General features: G+C 40.6%; 1 protein-coding gene across 15 annotated transcripts in view; it reads left to right on the forward strand.

Annotated features, from left to right (window-relative positions):
• The first annotated feature begins 3897 nt into the window (after nt 1-3897).
• The window catches only part of TACC2 (transforming acidic coiled-coil containing protein 2), a 125852-nt gene continuing 115248 nt past the window's right edge, over nt 3898-14501 (forward strand). For 14 of the 15 annotated variants that reach the window (XM_021529303.4, XM_031505294.3, XM_077784730.2 and 11 more), the window contains exons 1-2: nt 3898-4038; nt 13322-13449. The gene's annotated coding sequence lies outside the window, so the exon portion shown is untranslated. The remainder of the gene's footprint in view (nt 4039-13321; nt 13450-14501) is intronic. The other variant, XM_077784727.2, reaches the window with a different exon arrangement.

A 14501-nucleotide genomic window follows, 5' to 3' on the forward strand; every position in this document is an offset into this window, starting at 1 on the left:
GATCATCCAGTCCAAGTGCCCACCCAGCTTTGTCACTGTAACCCCTAAAGGACATCACCCAGCTCCTGAACGCCTCCAGGGATGGTGATTCCACCACCTTCCTGGGAACCCATTCCAAAGTGCCTAAAACTTTTCTGATCTCTAATCAGAATGTCTCCTGTCTCAGCTTAAAGCCATTTCTCCTGGTCGTCTCGCTGCAGGCACAGCAGAGACCGGTGCCACCTTGCTGCACCCTCCTCCAGATCAGCGGGTGGACAGTGATGAAGGCCCCTCTGAACATCCTTTTTTTGTGTTGAAAACCCTCGCTCCCTCAGCCATGCCTCAGAAGAGCTCTCTGGAAACTCTCCATGTCCTTTCTATAGTGAAGGGCCCAGCGCTGAATGTGCCACTTGAGGTGTGGCCTCACCAATGCTGAGATCAGGGGGAACATCACTTTCCTGGTCCTGCTGGTCCCTGCAAAATATAAATCATAACACTTAGCCCTTCATTGCTGAATAATACTATTATGTTGTTCTAATTATTGTGGTGGGGGTTTCAAGGTATTCTTGGGAGTATTTTCTTAAACATCTTCATAGTTCAGCTTGACTCAGTATATAGACATGGATCTACTTCAGTTTGCCCAAACCAGTACTTCAGCTGGACTACAGACTGCAACTATGCACAACCTACCTTTCAAAATATATGTTTGAAATATGTAATACCTCAGCTGAACATTAATAAATTATATTTGAGCTCTTGAACCATTTTCTATTCTTTGTGTGACTTGTAGAGTGCTGTCAAATTTGCATTGCAAATTCAATATGAGTAATTTACTTTCGGATGCTGACACAGAAAGGCTCAAGAGAGGATCCAAACAAGACCAGGGCCCATCGTACACTGCAGTACATAAACACGTGGTAAAAAAATATTTGAGATGCAAATACAGGCTTAGCAAATGTGAATTACAATTTTTTACTGTCATCTCACTATGCTTAATAAGAACTCAACATTTCGCAATATTGCAAGACATTGCCCTGCATTTTTGTTTCGAGATTCTGCTTGTCCAGATGATCAGATCTCTGCTTTCCTTGCTATTATGTATCTGTCAATTGTTACTGTCAACAGTGAAAATGATAAGTGAAAAAATGCCCTATATGCATCTAACTGCAAGATTTGCCAGTTGTCTTTCCACACCAAGATTATTTTTTATCTGATGTTCATTCAGTTCTCATTCATGCATATACATCAAACCTTATTCTAATTGAAGCGAGAAGAGTCACATAGAGGAATCCTAAAATAAACATTTTGATGTAACAGGAGAGTTTCACTGTGTGCAGATTTCATCATTCCCTCTTTTGTTCCTCTCAGGGTGCAGAAATGAATGCAGAGTTCCTGGCATTTAGAATTTTAACTCATAACGTTGTACAATTTGTATATACCATGATCATACAGGTACTGTATTTCAGCAAACAAAAGTCAGTTTCCATTGTTGCCAAATACAGAGCAATAATGGGTTTTTTTCTGGTGCTGAGCAGTGAATTACAAGAGGGACTCAGTGCATCTCAGCTTGGGAGCTGCCCAGCACAATGGTGCTCTTACCTAGAGCCCCTAAAACGTGGAGCTACCACTGCTTCATTTACTGTCAAATGTGTTCACTTGTACAATTCTGGAAATTGGCCTCCTGATGTGAGTATCCCTGATTTGCTAGCAGATGTTCCCAGGCATTAATGGAAAAAGATTTGTCTTTAAATGAGACCTTTTAGTCACTGCCCAGGAGTAAACCTTTTTTGCATTTCCCTTGAATACACCAAAAATAGTTCCTGTTCGGGATAAAGACATAAAGCAAGCAATTAGTTGTCTGAAATTATGGCAACACAGGACCTGTTGCCCAGTGATGGCTGTTCCTGATATAAAGTTAATCCTGGTATCTGAAATGATACCAGGATTCAATCTGGTAATTGAAAACATCAGAAATAAAACATCTGAGATATTTGGCATTCAGCTGCCAGCTCTGCAAGCAAACAAAGATGAGAAGAAACTCTTCTAATGAGTGCAGCTAATTTTAAAAAGTTGTTTTAGTAATGCAGAAGTGTGAATTAGTGTACTTGGTTCTTGCAGCACCTTTTATTTCTGTACTTACAGATAAACCTGTGGGGGTGAAAATCTGGCAGCAGATATTCCCTCAGCAGTGTGGATTAGGTTACAGCCCATCACATCACCATATGCATTGTGCCAGTCTAAGAAGGGATTTTCAGAGACATATGAAAGAACAATTATTAATAGAACTGTGAAAAAAAATATCCCAGTTTGGTGAGATGTCAAGGAAAAAAATCCTTTTAGGATCAAACCCTCACTGGCACCAGAATCCCTTTCTTTTTAAGGACTTGGAAGGTTTCATTAAGTGAAAGACTGACAACAGGTCGCTACAACCACAACATGTGGACATCATGCTGCTGGAGACCAAAATACTGAAAACCTTCCACCTTTTCCCTACAATCAAACAGCAATGTAGAAAAATAGAAATAAAATAAATAAAATAAAATAAAATAATATAAAATAAAATAAAATAAAATAAATTTGCAAGAAAGAGTAGGAAATATATACATGTATCAGTGGTGCCTCAGAGTGGAGAATAGCCAGACCACTGCAGCCTTGGTGGTCCATCCAGAACATCTTGAATTGAGGAATAAACAAATTAAAAGCAAATGCGGAACAATGTCAGCTTTTTGCAGAAGCAGAAAGCCAATAAGCGTTCTAAAGATGTGTGCACATATTTTGCATAACTGCATGGCAACTTTTTGGACATTAAAAATTTAATATACTAATCATTTCTGTATTCACAGAAAATTCCTAAATTCACTATTTCTTATAGCAGTCTGTAGAAATTATCACCTCTTAGACCTTGGCAATACCATGCAAACAACTGACTTAAACCTAAACATTTCTGGGATAGGTTAAATCCTATCCCAGCAATCGTTTCTTCATATCTTGTGCTGATGTGGATATAGTATATATTATATTTGTATTTGTATTTGTATTTGTATTTGCATTTGTATTATTTATGTTTATGTACTTAAAGGCCTGTAGCTCACAACCTATTAGGAAAGCAATGTTTTTTTCCTTTCTGGAGCAGTGTACTCCAAGGGAGGACTTTCCAAAAGTACCATGTAAGTGAAAACTGTACTCCAAGGAAGGACTTTCCAAAAGTACCATGTAAGTGAAAACATGCTCTGCTTAAACCCATTTCTGTGATGGGTGTGGGTTTCCTCTGGCAGTGACACGAGCTTTGGGGTTTTTGGTTCACTCTGTGCTGGAGTGGCACGGGCTGGCTCCCCAAAAGGCTCACACATGTCACACTCAGCTCCATGCAAAGCAGTGGCTGAAAGCTCCATCTCATCCCATCGGGGAAAAGAAAAAGCTGCATTCATTCCCTCCCTTCTGACCGAACACAGGCAAAGGGATGCAGAATGGGGGCAGGAGACTTCTTTTTCCTTCTCTCCACCATGCCAGGTAACCTGCGAGCATTCCCAGGCTGTCGGTGTTCATCCTGAGCTCCAGCGAGGCGCTCCTTAGGAAATGTGCAGAGCAGCTGTTATCCCAACCTTTGCTTGCGAGGTCAGGGAAAAGGACAGCCTGATACCTGGAAGTTACAGTCCTGGGGTAAAAAGCCAGAGGGCAGAATCCCAGTTGCATCGCTTTAACATGGAACTTGTCTCCCTGCCTTAGGGAATCCACATCCCAACAACAACAAGGACACGGTGCCAACGTGTGCTCCCAGTGCACAGGACCTGTCCCGTGGCATTCCCATCCAGCAACTGAGAATTCCTGTGAAGAACTGATGTGTCATAGCCCCACAGCTCCCTGGGTCAGATTCCTTACACTTCAGAGCTCTCCAGCATAGTGTTCTCAAACATCAGCCAATTCACATTAATAGAACGCTTTCATGTGATCCAGGGAGAAAGGGGATCCACACACCAGCCAGGAGGGAAGGAGTGCAGAAGGTTATAAAAATCAGGGACAGAGTGGTGCATTTTCATTTTTAGTCTAGAGGAAAATTGGGTAAGTAATTTTTGATTAGTTCTTTAAATTTAAAAATGTCTAGACTCAAAACAGTTTACTAATTATGTTTTAGACATTACAAAAAGGCAAAGGGAGTGTCTGACAAGTAAAATAATTTTTTTTCTCTGTACCAGAAAAAAAGAGTGTCTCCTTTGAGGTTCTATAGTTTCATGATCTCTCGTATAACTTGTTTTACAATCCCATACCCTATATAGTGTGTCTACAGGATGATGTCTTGTTTAGTCAGTATCTCTCTAAGACCAAGAGACTGATCATTAAATGTGCATGTCCTAAAATAGCTGTTTTAAAAACAAGTTACAACATTACAGACTGTCATAACTATTTGCAAATGCTGGAGTTGTTAAATGTGGCTCTCTTCCACTTGTTCTTCTTTTTTGCAGAAAACAGTTCTAAGGGTTTGTGTCAGAAAGGATTGCTTGTTGTTTTGAAGTTGCCATGTAACAACAAGAATGTGTGTTTCTCATGCAGAGTTTCAGGGATGAAATGAGCTGGCTGCTCACTAGACAGATTATGCAGATATTTGATGATGTTCTTAAGTGGGAACTGTCTATGATGTTTTGTCTTTCATGCAGAGCAAAGTTTGTTTCAGGCTGTAAAACACAACACTGAACAGCTGTAGGTACAATATTGCCTCTGGAACTTACAGATCTTCAGGTAGTTGAAGTCAGTTCCAGTCTTACCCACTAGCACCAATTAAATCAAAATAAGATGAGCAAAAATTTAATGGTTACTGTTTTTAGCATTGATGACATGATGCTGAAATCCTTTGTCAAAGTGTTAAGTCCGTGGCCACTTCAGTTATTTCTGGATTTTATTACTGAACAGGGTTTATATTATCATAATGCTTTGGAAAATGTTTTCCAAGCTTAAAAAAATGGGTTATCTTCAGGTAAAACTAACACTCTTATTGACAGGCCAAGGATTACAATGGCAGGCATGCTTCTATCTGTATAGTAAAGCAGGTATTTCCCACAAAATCTGATCTTACCTTAAAAATAGAGTGTTTATAGCTTGAATTTTGTCCTCGTGATTCAACTATTCAAGATCAAGGCTGCTAACTACTTAGGAGCAGACTTTCTTTCCCTTTACACAGCCCAAAAGATGGATTAGAAACCTGCAATAAACATATAGGAGTAAAAAAAAAAATACATCTCTTCATGTCAAAATGTTTTCCTTATAGATTCAAATTTTAATTAGATGCTAACACAGAGAACCTATAAATCTTATTTTATAAGGATTTTTACAGGAAAAAAATGCTGGTAGTTGGCCAGAAAAGTCAGATGGGCCTACGGGTGGATGATTTTAGGCTTAGTTTTAAGTAACCTGACATCTCCATCTGCATCTGCATCACATCCAGTCATTTTTCCATCCCTAGGGCAGAGTCCTGTGACAATGACAAGCTTGGGTGTCCTGGCCTAAGGAGATCAGGAGGCACTTTGCACATGCATGAATTTCCTAGTGAGTGTTTCCATCAAGCATTGGAACATTCTGTGAGAAGCAACCTAGTGTAGGGAAAAGCCAATCTAAGCTGATCTGAGTAACATTATAGTTGGGGTTTTATCAGTAAAATCCATAACAAGGCTGAAAAGAGCAACATTTTACCCTATTTCTATGATCTAAGCTTAAAGCTAAATGAATGGCTTAAGTGCAGTTAATTGATTCCACATTTAACTGCAGAAACTAATGGTTTGAAGAGCTGCACTGCTGACAGCCAGGATAAGTCAAGCCATCAGAGATTATAGTTTTTATTTTTCTTGACATAATCCTTTTTTAATTACTAAAAATCACATGGTGAAACAAAGTTTGATTTAAGTTTTGTATGGTTTCATTAGAAGTTCTTAAATGCAGGATCCTATGAAAATACAGCAGTTGGTCAAGATCCATATACAGAATATACAAGCCTCAGCAAGCTTGACAAAATACTCAACTATATATTCTTGCCAAATTAAATTTGTCATTAAATGCTAGTTAGGACTTGACAGACTCATTTACTTCCCTGATTTCCCAGCAAGCAAAAGATCCAGCCAACCCTCTTTATTCTTGGTCAAACCCAAGCTTCAGCCAGATCTGAGTCCCTGCAAATGGATTCAGATATTTATTTTTATTTGCTTCATGTGTAAACAGTAGTGTGCTGCAGGGCGTTTTGTAGGACTTTAATGGGTCTGAGCATAAATAAAAGGTAGGAATGATTTATTTTATTACCTAGATGAAATCTGCTTTTCTGTGTGTAAGTAATTAGAAACGATTTGCTGGTTCATGGCAACCTGACTGGGTGAAACCAGTTTTTTCCTGCTACCAAAACATCATGTGATTAATATAGTGCTAATATTTTTGTTTTGATATGAACAGCTGTCATATTTTCTACAGGGATAATTTAGAAGGGAACGAGACCAGTAGAATTGTGAGTAAGAAAGGAGGATGATGAGATAATCTCCCTAGAAACAATGAACTAAACCAGAAAACTTTATCAGTGTACCAACACTGTAGATGTATCTGAAGAATTGACCAACTGAGACAAAGGAATTCTTTGGTAAATGCTATTTCAGAACATTTTGTCCCATTCCCAAAATGTGTTTTCTCCAATAGACCTGTAAAAAAGTACCTCTTTTGGGGACATACAAAAATAGAGAAGGATTTATTCCTCATCTCTGTTTTCTGTGATTCTGTGAAGTGTCAGCCAAGCAGCACCATTTCTGTGCATTGAGGGTTCACAGTCAGATTTTCACAAACCCTCCAAAAAAGGCAGAGAGGATTCTTCTAGATCTTCTGAAGCACAAACAATTTTTGATGTTGACAAACTCACATCGTGAGCAACTCCTGGCTGAAGCCAGAAGCACAACTGCTGCAGTAAGGGAAGGGGGAGGGGGGAAAAAACTACAAAGAAGCTGCATAAGTATGAAAATCCCAGTTTTTACAGCATAGCTTCATAAATCTGCAGGTTTTGACCTTATCTGCCTAGATTTTAATGTGTGCTTTTATTCTCCAGCACTTCAGGGGGATGTGTGTGCTCCACTATGCAAAGCTGTCAGCTGTAACAGCAGTGGGATCTGTTGCCTGTATTTCTGTGTCTGTGTTTTAGATCTACAGCATATTGACTCTATTGAAAATACAATTATTAGTCATCATTAGTATCTCTTGTGCTGAGTTGCATGCCTACTTTTTACATTGCTGTTACTCACAGTTTCCATGCAACTTGCAACTGTAAACTGAAAATTATACTTAACCACTTTCTTGATGGGAAAGACCTGATTTTAGCCACACTTTTGGAGTATTGCATGGTTTTATTGAACCCATATGAAAATCTTTGCATGATACGAGGGGCAGGAGGTTTAAATTCATGGTTTACATAAAGTGTTTGGGGTTTTTTTTCAGTTTTTTTGGTAGACTTTTAAATCACACAGTGCTCACACAAGGGGTGAACTGTGTCAGGAGCCCTGACCATGGAAATATTCTTGCATTCTAATAAACAAGCCTTAACATTTTTTAATTGTCCTACATGCAATATTTAGCTCCTGCATGAAAACTCACCAGCCCAAAACAAATATTTCATTCATGGCACTATTAAACCACTTCTACTGGTAAAAAGATTTCAAGAGTTTTGGGAACTATGCTTGAGCCTTTTGCACTAATATATTGTACAGTCTCATGATATCATTTTGTGGCAAGTTCTGTTCTTACATAGTTTTGAAGAATCAATCTATAGGCTATCACACTTGTCAGAGAAGAATATTACTCCTTTCTAGATGCACAAGAGTTCACCAAGTAATCTTTAAGTTTACTCAAACAAGAGGGAAAGACTCACATTTGGGTAGAAGAAGAAATCTAAATCTTTATTCACATTAACTTTAAACTTGACAATTGTAGGCCTTATTTTGTGCTCATTTCACTGACTTGAAATATGTTTAATATCCATGTCTTGGTACTGGTGACTGGATCTTAGTTGCCTGCATGCTGTCATGGTTTCCTATTTAAAGCAGAAATTTTATATATTCAGTGTTACAATCCCTTCTTAAAAGTGCCAGTGTGGTGCATAATTATGTGAGCCTGGTCTCCAGGGAACCCTCCCCAAACCAAAACTGAGACTGAGTTAAGGTACTGTAAAGCCTGCAACTAGCATATTCCTTAATGATGATGAAATGCCAAAGAAAAAATACACCTGTAAATTAAGAGTGAACTTCTGAAACTGGATCTTGTGGAAAATGAGTGGAAAATGAGAACATGAATATAAATAGTGGAGACCCAGCTTGAGAAGGCAATAAGTTATAAGAGTTTAAATCTGTCATTAGGTGAAGCTGATTAGGTTTAGGTCTGTCAGGAGGATGAAGAGTTGTGCCATCTGTAACAACAGTGAGCAGCTTAGGTAACTCTATCTCCACCAGGGATCACCAGCACCACTTCCCACCAGCACAGCATTAGATCATCTTCTAAAAAAGCCATGCCACAACGGCAAACATCAAACCTGGTCTGGAGGGGGATAATACAGTTCAGGCACCATTTTTTGTCACCAGGTCATCATAAATACATGGAAAACTGGCTGTAACTGGCTTCTCTCAATCTTGTTTTGCAATTCTCCCTAGTTGAATCAAAGGAATCAGGGGGGAAATAGGTTTATCATTTACATTCAGCTTAAGCATTCATTCATTACATTAGTTTTAACATAGTAGCAGGTACAAAACTATGGTCATGTCTGTAAGGAAGTGTTCTTATTAGTATGCAATTATTATCCTTTGGAAAAAAAAAACCACATAAAATTATTTTACCCTTACTGCTGGGTTTTTTTGGGGGGGGCTTTTATTTATTTATTTATTTATTTATTTATTTATGGGTGATGTTACTCTGCATGAAACTGATCTTGGCTGACAAATTATCCTGAGGAAACATTTTGGTCCTGATTAGCCTTGAAATGTGATGGAGTCTTTTTCTGCAGGGTTGGATCATGCTTAGAAAAGTCCATAATCCAGGGAATATTCCATATAAAATATAATCTCCTATTTTAGAACAGTCATGCCAAATCAAAGCAGTAATCATCTTCACTCTGTATTATTATTCTGAGGGCTGAACACCCGTTGTACTTTCCTGCTTAGCCCAGGATTACACAACATATTAATAACCTGATCACTCAGCTCCCCTGTGCCTCAATTTCTGCTTTTCTGAAATGCAGCATCCTCCTGCAGCATTCTCCTGCTTTGTGAATCGGTGAGGAACTTGCACAAGTAACCCAACTAAGTGCTTACAGTACACCTCAGTGTTGTGTTTACTTAATCTAACTTTTTCAAGGTGCAGAAGACTGAAGAAACCCAACAAATTTCATTTCAAAGTAAATATTTTTTCATCCAAACTCAGGAATCTTTGTAAACAGTTTATGAGCAGTATCTTGACTACAATTTCAGAGGTCAGTGACTCAGTTCCCAGGGTTAGTCCTGCAAAAACCTAATACACTTGCTTGGACTGGAATATGAAATCTAACCCCTGTCTGGCTATTAACAAGCTGTCTTGTGCAGCTCTCCGGAGAGATTTATTTTCATAGCCTGCTCTCACTACTGATAAAACACAGCATTTCTGGAGTGAAAGTAAAGACAACTGCAAAATATTCAATAGCTGAGTTTTTGTCTAATTTATTGTCACTCAGTGATCTAACAGCCATCACGGCATTATTAAAAACAGCCTCAGGCTCAATGGCTTTTAACTGAGAATGAAGGATATAATCTGCATAAGATATCTGCATTTATATATATGGAATATGTAATATATGCATGTGTGTGACTGTGTGGTGGTGGCTTTGTACCTGTGTTGTGTCAGCAGAAAGAAAACCAATAAACATCCTGAGGAGAATCTCTGAGTGCTGGAGCCTTTCCAGGAGCTTGAGAAGAGTTCTCCTCTCCTGGGATATTTGTGTGGGCATGGAGGGTGTGTGAGCACAAAGCCCAGAAAGCAGCTGCAACCTGCCAAGCCTGACATGTCAACACACACCTCGGGCCAGGAAAGTGGGAGATTAAATACTGCTGCCATCCCCAGTTAGGGAGAGACAGCTGCTGGCAGCTGGTCCAGACCCCACAGCTGAAGCAGAACAAGCAGCAAGGAGCCCCTTCCCCCTGATCTGCCTCTTCCCTGCCTCCCCAGCAGCTCTCAGAAAACCAGTCCCTGTGGCAACTCTGCTCTGCCTTGTATTTCCACTGAGTCTCCTGGAGAAAGGTTGGAGAAAAAAGGGAATGTGTGAACAGAAGAAACAGGTGGATTCAGAAGGGAAAGCAAGAAAAATGATTTGAAGGAGGAAGGACCTGAAAAGAGGCAAGAAGGGGCTGGGAACACAAACCCTGTGAGGAACCCCTGGGGGAGCTGGGGGTGCTCAGCCTGGAGAAAAGGAGACTCAGGGGTGACCCCATCACTCTGCACAGCTCCTGGAAGGTGGCTGTGCTCAGCTGGGGTTGGGCTCTTTCTCCAGGACCTGACAGAACCAGAGCACACAGCCTGAGCTGCATCAAGGGAAATACAGGTTGGATATCAGGAAAAAGATTTTTACAGAAAGAGTGATAAAGTTCTGGAATGGCTGCCCAGGGAGGTGGTGGAGTCCCCACCCCTGGGTGTGTTTAACAAAGCCTGGATGTGGCACTGGGTGCCAGGGTTGAGTTGAGGGGTTGGGGCTGGGTTGGACTTGATGATCTTGAAGGTCTCTTCCAACCTGGTCATCCTGGGAATTCTGTGAAAGAAATAATTCCTCCTGTGATACACTCTTCCCAGGCCCTACATGCACCTCTAGACAGGTTAAGCCAACTGATCCCCACCTTGTTTCCTCCTCTGCCTCACATAAAATGGATTTTTGTCTCTCCCAGTCATGTCTCCCCATTCCCAGTGCTGAGACTGGACACCAGAACAGGCAGACCAGCTTGGGGAGCAGAGAGCAGGTTCTAAAAATCCTTCCCTCACATCAGACCTCCCACTGCTACTTCCAGAATTTTGCCCCAAGTCAGAGGACATGTTCTTCCTGCCTCAGCTGGGCGATTTAGGAACAGAAATTCCTCACTTGGACTGTTTGCATTTAGAATGTGAAAACACATGTAAACTTTGTCAGGTTGGCTATGGACCTGACTTATACAGTCATATATGTCTCATAATACAAGTGTTGGGGAGATATTGTTGATAAATCATAATTAGCTGTTTATACAAGGCCAGCAGTAATAATAAGGAAATATTTTGCAGTCCTGCACAATGATAGGCACAACTGACCAGGTGAGTTATGTAGGTCAGCCTCCCCTGTAGCTCCTGAGCCCTGAGAGCTGGTGCTGGTGTTCAGAACTTCAACAGGAATCTGACCTGCTCTCCATAGCTGGAATGTGCATGTGGGCATGAGAGAGACTGCACAGAGCTCTGTGTTTTGTCTGAATCCACAGCCTCCCTACTGACTGAAGTGCTGCAATGGAATCTGGTGAAAAACTGCTGGCATAAGTGTGGTTTGGAAAGAGAAATGTTCCAATACTTGGATATTCTTATTTGGATCATATATATTTCATAAAAAACTTTTGGCATCACTTCAAGGACTAAGTCCTATGCAGTACTTTTGACATCTGCAACCAGTGCAGCAGAAGGGAATGTACGTGACCTGAAAACATTTAATGCTCAATACACAAGGGAAAGATTATTGAGATCTACAGATGCAGGCATTGAGCACCATTTTAGGCACCCTGAGGTGGCCATGACATCCTCATGGGACTAGGAGATAAATCACAAATTAGCTGAGACCCATGTCTTCAGAGAGGCAGCTAGGGGATAAGTAAACTACAACAGAATCACACTTAAGATTCCCATAATCACTTTTATTTATTATTGCTTGAAACTATATATTCTTAGGAATGTTCTGTTAAGAGCTGAAATGACAGACTTTCTTTTTTCAGCTGGGAAAATATTACTACATATAAAATAAACCAAAATTATTTAGCAACCCCATGTTTCCTTAGGAAAGGCACCTTCTGATGGAGGTTCCAATAACATCAACTCAAATTCCAGCAGAGTCTGGTAACTGCAGCATGCTGAGGAAGCCAGTGCTGACATCCTAGCTCTGCCACTTGGTGAGCTTTTTAACCTTGGGCAAATCCATCAATCTCCAAAGAAATACGTGCTTTTATTCTGCACTTTTGTGCCATGAAACATAACTTAAAGATGTGAAGGATGCAGGAGTGCCCTGAAGTGCCACATGGGGATGATTAGAACCAATGGAAGTATGTCACCAATTGGCTTTTTCCAGGCCAGGTTGTCATACTGATTGAAAATTAGCCAGAAATGGGAAGAATAACTTTTAACTTTCATAACCTGTTGTTTAAAACATGCTTTCATGTCTTAGTGGCATGAAACATCCAGCATCCAGCATCCCTCAGTGTCCCTGCTTCTTTTCTTTCACACTTGCACATGAAGTGGGGCACATCAGCCAAGGCTGGGCTGCATCCTCTGCTGTCCTCTGAACCTCAGTCCTACGTGGGCTCAGTGAGGTGCTCTCCATAGGCAGTTTCTGGTTTTCTTGGGGGAAGGGCACGAAAATACAGTTTCACAACTCTCACAAAAATCCAGCTCAGCTTTCGTTGCCAAGCGACATCATGGCCTTACAGCAGATCCAGCTGCTGATGTTACTAAGCAACATCCTCCCCATCAAGTTGTGCACTTGAAAATCATTACTTGTTTATTAATTCTCATGATGGGCTATGTTTTCACACCCCCTCCAGATCTTGGTATTTGCTCTTCTAGAATTTGTGAGCAAGCAAAAGACAAAGGACTGTCATAGGTCAGTCGTTCTTGCAGATCTCTGTGATATTGTTGGAATATGCAGAAATTTGGAATGGTTTTGCACTCTTACATCAAGATTGGAGAAGAGTAAAATTCTGAACACCTCCCCTTTCTTATCTTGCCTATGGGAATGGCTGGTGTGTAACATTATGGTCAGTGCTTCAGCAGAGCTTTGCAATGTTTTATGTGTACCATCAATCATGGGAAGGTATGGAACATAAACCATTTTGTTTTAAATTGGCAGTATTTGTACCATAAAGTAAAATGACCTCACATTGAATTGTCTTCTACAAATACCTAAGGCAGCATGTATTCAATATACAAGAAACTGACATATATGTGTAGTGTATGGTTGGTATGTGTACCCAGTACTGTATATACTGGGCTTAAATGTGATCACTCATGACAAATTATTTGGATCTTACTGAAATACCAACTTATTAACCCACTACATAGCTTACCTTTAAGTCTGAGCTGTATCCTCCCCTAGTTTGAGGCTTCCAGTCCTTCTGGGTTATATCCTATTTTGATCAAGAAAAGAAAATCTCTCCCTGGATGAGCATGAAGACTGGCTGAGGAACCACAGGGGAAATTCCAGCAAACAACATTAAAGCCAATGTGAGTACTTCCTCCCTCACCAGTTCCATCATAAAATCCAAAGGGTTAAACAGACCTCAGAGCATGTGGAATTCTCTCAGAGTTGGTGGTTTACACTTCAGACTGGAACAGAGCAGAGCATCAGCCTCTGCAAAGTGGGAAGAGCTTGCAGTGAAGAAGGGCTGCTTGGGGTAGCTGGGATAGAAGTGAAGGAGTGAATCCTAATTTAGACATGAGAGTGGGTCAGAAAACTGCCCCAAAGCTCCAGTGCCAGTGCTGTCAGTGCTTGCAGCTCACAGATCAGAGCACAGGGTGCCTGTGTTGGTGTCACTGCCCCCACTCACAGTTCTGGCACCAGTGCAGGAGGTGCCTGCATGGCTTTGCAAACCTCACACAACCTACCCAAACAGAGGGATTCTGCTTTGCACTTATGCTGATAAAAATTCACAGTCAGAAATCATCACCTACAGATTACAGATCTGGTTTTCCCCAAAGTTTCTGCCAGACAATTGTTTTGCAAGGCAGCTTCTTCACTTTCACTTTGTGGCATTTTCTGGCCTTAGCTTTTCCTGAGCTCCCACAGGATCCCTGCTCTTAAATTCATGGCAGAGAGCCTAAACAATAAAAAAAAAAATAAAACAATGCATAATTTGTTGTCTATAAGACAATCAATTGTGCAATGCCCCCTACTTTGGTTTTAAGGAAGAACACACAAAAATTTTGCATTAATGAACTTCAGATTTACTGGATTCTGATCCGGGCTGGGGAGACCAGAGAATGCTGGATCATGAACTTCATAAAAAAATAAAGATTTAAAAGGCAGGAGTGTTCATGTAACCCTTGATCTTGCAACTGTGCATTCCAGCCCATCACAGGCTTTCTGTTTCCAAATCAGAAGTTTATAGACCACGGTTCTGTGGAACAAAAGTCAGCAGACAACATATGGCTGCCCTATAAAATCCTGCCTTTTAGCCATGACTTCTCCATGCTGGATTCAGCAATGCTGCCTCACACTCTTCGAGGTGCAATAATCCCACAGTGGACCACTCCTTTGGTTTGTGGCCCCAAAAAGC

This window comes from Lonchura striata, chromosome 6 (genome assembly GCF_050655825.1).
Source record: "Lonchura striata isolate lonStrDom1 chromosome 6, ASM5065582v1, whole genome shotgun sequence".
In the NCBI taxonomy this organism is placed as follows: domain Eukaryota; kingdom Metazoa; phylum Chordata; class Aves; order Passeriformes; family Estrildidae; genus Lonchura; species Lonchura striata.